This window comes from Triticum dicoccoides, chromosome 7B, assembly GCF_002162155.2.
Source record: "Triticum dicoccoides isolate Atlit2015 ecotype Zavitan chromosome 7B, WEW_v2.0, whole genome shotgun sequence".
NCBI classification, from domain to species: domain Eukaryota; kingdom Viridiplantae; phylum Streptophyta; class Magnoliopsida; order Poales; family Poaceae; genus Triticum; species Triticum dicoccoides.
In genome coordinates, this window is record NC_041393.1 from 140,991,996 (window position 1) to 141,000,036 (window position 8,041).

The 8,041-nt window shown below is 43.0% G+C and overlaps 1 pseudogene; it reads left to right on the top strand.

The window, feature by feature from the left end:
* The window catches only part of LOC119338745, a 15,783-nt pseudogene extending 8,369 nt beyond the window's left edge, over positions 1–7,414 (top strand).
* The last annotated feature ends 627 nt before the right edge of the window (positions 7,415–8,041 follow it).

An 8,041-nucleotide genomic window follows, 5' to 3' on the forward strand; every position in this document is an offset into this window, starting at 1 on the left:
CACGCGAGACGCGAGAGGGTGACACAAGGCAATATATAGGTTCTAATCTCTCGCGGTGGAGGTAAAATCCTAGTCCTATTCTCCGGAGAGAGTGTTTTTTGTGGATGGACGTATGAGTACAGATGTTCTGACCCCGGTGCTAGGGAGAAGCTTATATAGAGTTCGCTACCTCCCAGGCTCTCTACGTTAAAGGTTAGTTAAGTTTACAATTATGTGCGCCCACTACTCATAGTAACACGTGCTTTTAAGCCTAGATTCAATGACATGCCTTCATGACAATATGGTAACGGCTAAACCTGATCATTCCTTGGGCCGGATCGGTTCTGGCCGGGCTTGGCAAAGCCCAAAGAAAAAAATCTCAATCAATGTTCGGGCGAGAAAGTGGAGCCTGAGCTCGGCCCGAACGTCGAGCTTTGCGTTCGGGCCTCCGGGGCGGGTTGTCCATGAATAGATGTAGTAACGACTCAATCAATGTCCCTGGTCGTTGGGTTGCTTCTGTTCGAGTGGGATATTTCTTTCGTCCGTGAATAAGTGTACATCTAGACTTTATCATAAGTTAAAAATTTAAAACTTTGACCAATTTTATAGAAAAAAGTAGCAGCATTTATGACACTAAATTAGTATCATTAGATTCGTTTCGAAATGTAGTTTCATAATGTACCAATTTGATGTCATATATGCTACTACTTTTTTTTTATAAAGTTGACCAAAATTTTAAAATTTTGACTTAGAACAAAAGCTAGATGTACAGTTGTTCGCGGACGGAGGGAGTATATCCGAGCGGAGTACATCTGAGTGGAGTCTTGCTTCCTTTGTCCCAGTGAATCTCCTTACAGGTGATAGGCAAGAGTGAATAAACCTCCGTCGCATTGACTGCTACCCCTGAACCTGGTGAATGTGAGTCTGGGTCTCCATGGGCTCCAACTAGGTTTATGCCACTATGGGCCTACCCGGTGGCAGATGACATGTTGCATTTAGAAGAAATTGTTAGGCGTTTCACAAATATGTATGTGGCATTTTAAAAAAAAGTTTTTGGCATAACTAAAATATATGTTCCAACAGTTATTCGAAAAATGTTAACACATATTTCTCAGAAATATATTTAAAATGGATATTTGAGAAAATGTTAATCATGTATTCAACAAATATTAAATGTATAAAAATGTTTTAGATGTATACAAAAATGTATAATGTGTATGAATAAAGTAGACGTCAAAACATATATATGTGAAAAGGTTAAGCTTGTATAAAAAAAGTCCTAATGTATGTGAAAAATATACCATGTGTATGAATAATTAGACATTTGTTGACTAAACATAAAAAGAGATAATAAAAAGAAAAAGGAATAAAATAAAATAAATCATAGAAATTCAAAGGAACAAACAAATAAAGAAATAAAAATAAAATAAAGGGGGAAAAGGGAAAATCCAAAGAAGAACCAAAGAAAACCGCTCCAAAAAAGTGAAATAAATGATAACAAAATAACAGGGGGAAAAACTCGCGTGCAACTATAGAACATGGTAGGAACAGTAGCGCCACGTTGTAGACGAGACCTACTACCACTGGCAACGGCTGAGAAATAGCATTTGCGCTGGCTCATTGCTCAATCCATACCTTATGTTGTTGGACGCGTCTAGTGGGCGGCCGGCTGCCCACTAGCGCGATCGAGCGGCTGACCGAAAAAGGTAACCCCCTGTCCCCCGCGCAACAGAAAAGAAAGGGGCCACCATCCCGACCGATCGAGCGGCCACCAGAACAGACCGATCGAGCGTCCACCAACAGAATCGCCCCCCACGTGGCCAGCTGTCCCCAGCTCGCCCCCACGCCCGCTCGCCCCACGTCCCAGCCCCTCCCACGCTGCCTTCTTCTTCTTCTGCACGCCAGAAGGAGGGACATCCAACAGAATCGCCCCAGCCCTTCTTCCTCCTCCTATACAGTCGTCATGGGAGTCCCAAAGTAGAAGAAGGAGCTGCTTTAAAAAAGAAGATCTAAGGGCAGGGTGGTCAGAGCCATACCAGGCAGCAGCATCAAGTAGGTAAGCCCCCTCTGCCCCTCTTCACTTCCCCCTTTCTTCTACTGCATATGTAAACCCCCTTCTCCATGGATCTAGGACAAATCCATGGAGAAGCTGCTTCAAAAAAGAGGTGAATCTGGCACATCACACCAGTCTACTTGATGTTACTGCTGGATGTGTTAAATAAGCCAAAAACTACTTGATGCATGCCAAACAAGTTTCTTCCACCTGGATGTGTTAAATAATCTGCTTCAAAAGTGTTTCCCCTGCCCCTTTTATGTGTTCAACAAGTCAACTAAGACATATTTTTTGGCCAACTAATACGTGATTCTAGCCAAGTGAACATGCATGCTTGCCAACTGGATATATGCATCCTGGCCAACTGAAACGTCTATTCTAGCCAGCTAAAAGCATTGACTGTAAAACAGATCATGCATCCTGGGCATGCTGATATATGCATCCTGGCCAACTGAAAATGTCTATTCTAGCCAGCTAAATACATTGGCTGTGCAACAGAACATGCATCCTTGCCAAAATGATATATGGATCCATGAAAATTCAAACATCTATTTTAGCCAACTGAACACATTGGTTGTGCAACTGAACATGCATGCTGGCCAACTGATATATGCATCCTAGGAAAACTGAAAACATCTATTCTACCCAACTGAATACATGGACTTTGCAACTGAACATGCAAGCTGGCAACTGATATATGCATCCTGGAAAATTGAAACATCTATTCTAGCAAAAACTGAACACATTGACTGTCAAACTAAATTTGCATGCTGGCCAACTGATATATGCATCCTGGCCAACTCAAAGAACTATTCTAGCCAAAACCAAAAACCTGCAGTACGGCAACTTCTGCAGCAATATGTGCGACAGATAAATAAACAAGGTTATTGAAGCCATAAAACCACATTAAAGTAGTCACGCATATATTGCTTGTCCCACACATATATTCTGGTAGCACACTTATTGAAAAGCTATAGTGTAAAAATATGTTCAAATATACTGGAAGTAGAAACAGGAACGGCGACGAAAAACATATATCTATAGTTTGTCCTCAAATTCTTCTTTCTTCTTTCACCTGGATTTTGCATCTGAAAAAAGTAGCATCAAATTGTGTCCCAATTATGTGCAGCAAAATCTGAATAAGTTCCTTGCCAACGGAAACCCTGCGGATCATTGCAACAAAAGCAGAGGAAAAAGTCAGAAAACTCTATGGTAAAAAGAAGTCAAGTTCTTACCAACTATTTACTGCAAACTGTGCAACTAACATAAGAACTGTTTGCAAAAACAAAAAATGCATGCATGTTATAATAAAAGATTCTGCTACAGACATGTTGCTTTTGGAACTAAAATTGTCATAAAATGGTGTGCAATTGCCTATTCACTAAGTTTTTAGGTTGTTTGAAACACTCTTTTCTATGATTAACAATTGATGACATCACTTTTTTTATATGTGCAGTGAGTGTGTGGCAGCATAAAAAAGGAAAAAAAAATGTTTGATCTCAATGAGTTGCCTCCTGATCTCAATGAGCTTCCTCATGATACGGATCAGCAGCAACCCAGCATACCACAAGGAAACTGGACAGAAAATGTTCGATCTGTTTACTACACGCAGGCAAGTCATGGTGGAAACCCTATGGGCCATGACAATGTGGCAGGCCAGCCATCAACCCGTGGTGCCCCTGTAGTGGTGTCTTTGCAGTAAGAGAGCCATACTCTAGATGACATGGGAACCAAGGCAAATGTTCCTGGTCCAACCAGGACTGAGCTAGGAGCTAGGGCTGTTGACGGAGCTGTGCAAGAAGAAGAAGGAGAGGATGAGGCTGGTTCTCAACCTATGGAACCCTATGTTGGCATGAGGTTTGACAGCCTTCAAATTGCTAAGGATCACTACAACAGCTACGCACTATGGATGGGTTTCTCTATCAAGATGAACACATCTAGACGGACACCCCGCACCAATGAATTGATAAAACAACAGTTTTGCTACAACAAGTTCAAGAAGCCCAAAGCTGATGATGGAGGAGCTGAGGCTCCTCCTGTCCTGGACCCTATTCCAGATCCAAAATCTGTTGACAGTGATGAGGAGATGGAAGAAGAACCTCCAATATTTGTTGAAGAGGAGGCTGGTACTAGTAAGAAGAAGAACAAGAAGAAGCGCAAACGCGAGACAATAAAGCAGACTCAGTGCAAAGCGAAAATGTTGGTGAAGCTGATAGATGGGCGATGGGAGGTGACGCACTTTGTTCGTGACCACAATCATCCGCTCGTGAACAAACCTTCATTATCCAAATACTTGAGATCCCACCAAGGCATCTCACCTGATGAAAAGGAGTTTCTGCGCATCTTGTATAACTGCAACTTGACTACAGGTGTGGTGTTTTTCTATATCCCTTAAAGAATTAAGTTTTCCTCTAGGCAGTCCAGTGTGCAACTGTTATGGTACTACTTTGCAATTGAAATGACTTAACTGTGCAACTGCTGTCCAACTAGTGTGCAACTAAAATGACTTCACTTCATTTGTAGTTGTGCAACTAGATTGTCTTTATTGTGCAAATAAACAATGTCCTGTATGCAAAAAGTGCAAAAGTGTTTTTAAAAAGATGCAGCTAGGTGTCCATTTCCTGCGATTATCTTTTGTGCCAACACATGTCCTATTATTGAGCAGCTGGATGTGCACATTCGTGCAACTAAAAAAAGGATACACTGTTTGTTTTTGTATTATGCAGGACGTATGATGCATGTAATGGCAGAGTTCTATGGATCTGAGATGATGGTGCCATTAGGACCAAAGACAATAACTAATATTTGTACAAGTTTCGTAGAGATGACACAAAGGAGGGTGATCTGATTGAGACAATTGCGCACTTCAAGGATATACAAAAAACCGATCTAGACTTCTTCTATAAGGTGAAATATGATGAGGAGGATAGAGTTGTCAACATATTTTGGGTGGATGGCTTAGCTCGAAAAGCTTATGCGGAGGCGTACCACGATTACATATCATTTGACACCACCTACATGACCAACATGTACAATATGCCGTTCGCGCCCTTCATAGGAATAAACCGACATGGCCAATCTTTCATGCTGGGTTGCGCGTTTGTGAGGCAGGAGTTCGCATCGAGCTTTGATTGGGTCTTTGGAGCATTCCTAGAGGCTATGGATGGCAAACCTCCTGATAACTTCATCACCGATCAGGATGGTGCGATGAGGCAGTCAATACAGAGCATCTTTCCAACCACCGTGCACCGCTGTTGTCGATGGCACATCATGAAAAAGGCTCAGGAAAAAGTTGGTTGGCTGCTGTGCCGGAATCCAGGACTCTCTGATGATTTCAACAAGTGTGTTGATTTCAGCTTCACTATAGACGAGTTTGAGCAGAATTGGGCTGGGTTAATGGTGAAGTACGAGGCTATGACACACATGCACTTTGAGAAGTTGTACGAATACATGTCAACTTGGGTGCCGTGCTACTTCAAGCACAGGTTCTTCCCGTTCCTACAGTCTACACAACGTAGTGAGGGGTTCAACGCCGTCCTGAAAAGATATGTGAACCCACACAACTCAATGCTGAACTTCATCAAGCAATATGAAAAAAATCTAGAACCACATCCTTGCCAAGGAAGGCTGCAATGATTACAGGACAGAACACCTTGAGATTGAGCTGTGGTCCAACTTCCCAATAGAGAAGCAAGCTTACAAAACCTATACTAGGGACCTTTACCGCAAGTTCAGAGAAGAGTTTGAGCTGATTGAACGTTATAATGCATTCCAAGTTGGTGCTGATATATTTGAGCTCAGACCGAACCAGGAATTTGTTGCCAAATATGGTTCTCGAAACTATTTGGTGCAGGCAAGGGTGGAGGAGGGTTCCTATTTGTGTGAGTGCTGTAAAATGGACAAGGACGACATCCTCTGTTGCCACATCCTCAAGGTGTTCACCCATATTGGAGTTGATGTCATACCGGAAAGGTACCTACTAAGACGGTGGACACCTACTGCTGTACCTAGTGCATCAGGGACTGGTTATGAGCAACCGGATGAAATGCCTCCTCAGTCAAAGAAGCAGATAAGGGAGAGGAACATGATATACGATTTTCGGAAACTAGCAAAGTTTGCGAGTGGTTCTGATCCAGCACAAGCTATTGTATACAAGCATATGCGCGCAACACGTACCGAGATCGGCCACCTGAACAAGTCCAAGAAAAAGAAAAAACCGACTACTGCCACTAGGCCATCAGATGATGGCAACCCTCGAGGACCTCCTCCACCTCCAGGCAACAATCAGGGGGCTCATTATCCAGGTAATTACCTGCCCCAACTCCTGATCTAATTAGGTGTGTAACTTCAGTTGCACACATCATTGTGCCCAATTGCACACATCATGGTGGCCAGTTGCACAGAAAGAGGTTGCCTAGTTACGCATGCTGTGTTAGTTCAAGCATCGAGATAAGACAACTAACTTGTTTTTCCTGTTCTGGATATAGATGATGTCAACCCTCAAGGACATCCTCCACCTCCTGGCCCTACAGGCAGCACTCAGGGGCCTCATCGTCTAGGTAATTACCTGTCCCAACTCCCCATCAAACTAGGTGTGTAACTCCAGTTGCACACATCATGGTGCTCAGTTGCACAGAAAACAGGCTACCTAGTTGCGCACACTGTATTAGTTCGAGCATCAAAGATAACACAACTAACTTGTTTGTCCTGTTCTGGCTATAGGTGATGCCAACCCTCAAAGACCTCCTCCCCCGCCTGGCCCAACTAGCAGTGCCCTGAGTGCTACTCCCAATGGACCTACAGGCAGGACTTAGGGGGCTCATCACCGAGGTAAAAATACCTTCCCCAACTCCCAACAAAACTAGGGTGTGTGACTTCAGTTGCACATATGATCCTGCCCAGTTGCACAGACCATGCTGCCTAGTTGCGTGTGCTGTGTTAGTTTGAGGATCAAGATAGAAATCTAACTTGTTAGTCCTGTTCTGCCCATAAGCGATTACAATCCAAGTACCATGACGGGCCGTGCTACTACATGTGTTTTTTTTCAACTTAACTTCCACACAACAACCAGTTAGTTGCACAACATAGGCTGTGTGGTTGCATAGAACATCAGTGCTGGTTGCACAATAAAAAAAGTACTAAATTTTTTATATGATTATCACACAGGTGATCGTGATGGTCCTACTGCCCCGTTGGAGGTTGCATCCCCTGCACAAGCTTCTGATGATGCCCAGGGATCCTCCAAGGTCTACTACAAAGGGTAGGGCAAAAAGTCGACGGTACAAATCGGCGCTGGAGCTACACCCAAAGAAGAAAAACAAATGCAGCTAGTGCCAATCTACAGAGCACACTGCTGGTGTGTGTCCACTCAGGCTACTGTGATTCTGTTTCATCATTTGTAACTTTGAGACAAAAAAGGAAAAGAATGATGTTTTTTAGCAATATTGGGACCAAGTGGACACATTCAGCATCTATGATATCTCTTTATGTAATTTATGAACTATGTAAAAAAGGTTGCTATTTATGCCTTTGTTGGCAACTGGTTAAATATTTAGTTGGTGAACAATTGTATGTCCAGTGCTCCTAATGTATCAAACAAAAGTGATGACATTGACCTGCAAACGGAATTGCTACTAGTGTGCAACTACAAAATCTGCTTAAAAATTGTGCAAACCAGCAACTACCTCCATGGAGTAGAGAAAGAAAAAGAGTACTGACCTAGTCCTTGTCGTATCTCAGCAACTTCCTCCATGGGGCGCTGTTGTGCACGCTGGTGACCCAGTCATATGTCAGCTTCTTCCTGATGTTGAGTTCTTCCTTGGGTTCGTAGTTGGGCAGTTGGCTACCGTTCCACTTGGTGGCATTAAGTAGTGCAAACAGCCCACACTCATTACTGCGATGGGCAAGAACAGAAAATTTGTCACATAAGATTAAAACCAATAAAGATAATGCACTCTGTGCAAATGCTTATGTTCTACAGTGCAACTGCTTATGTGCCACTGTGCAACT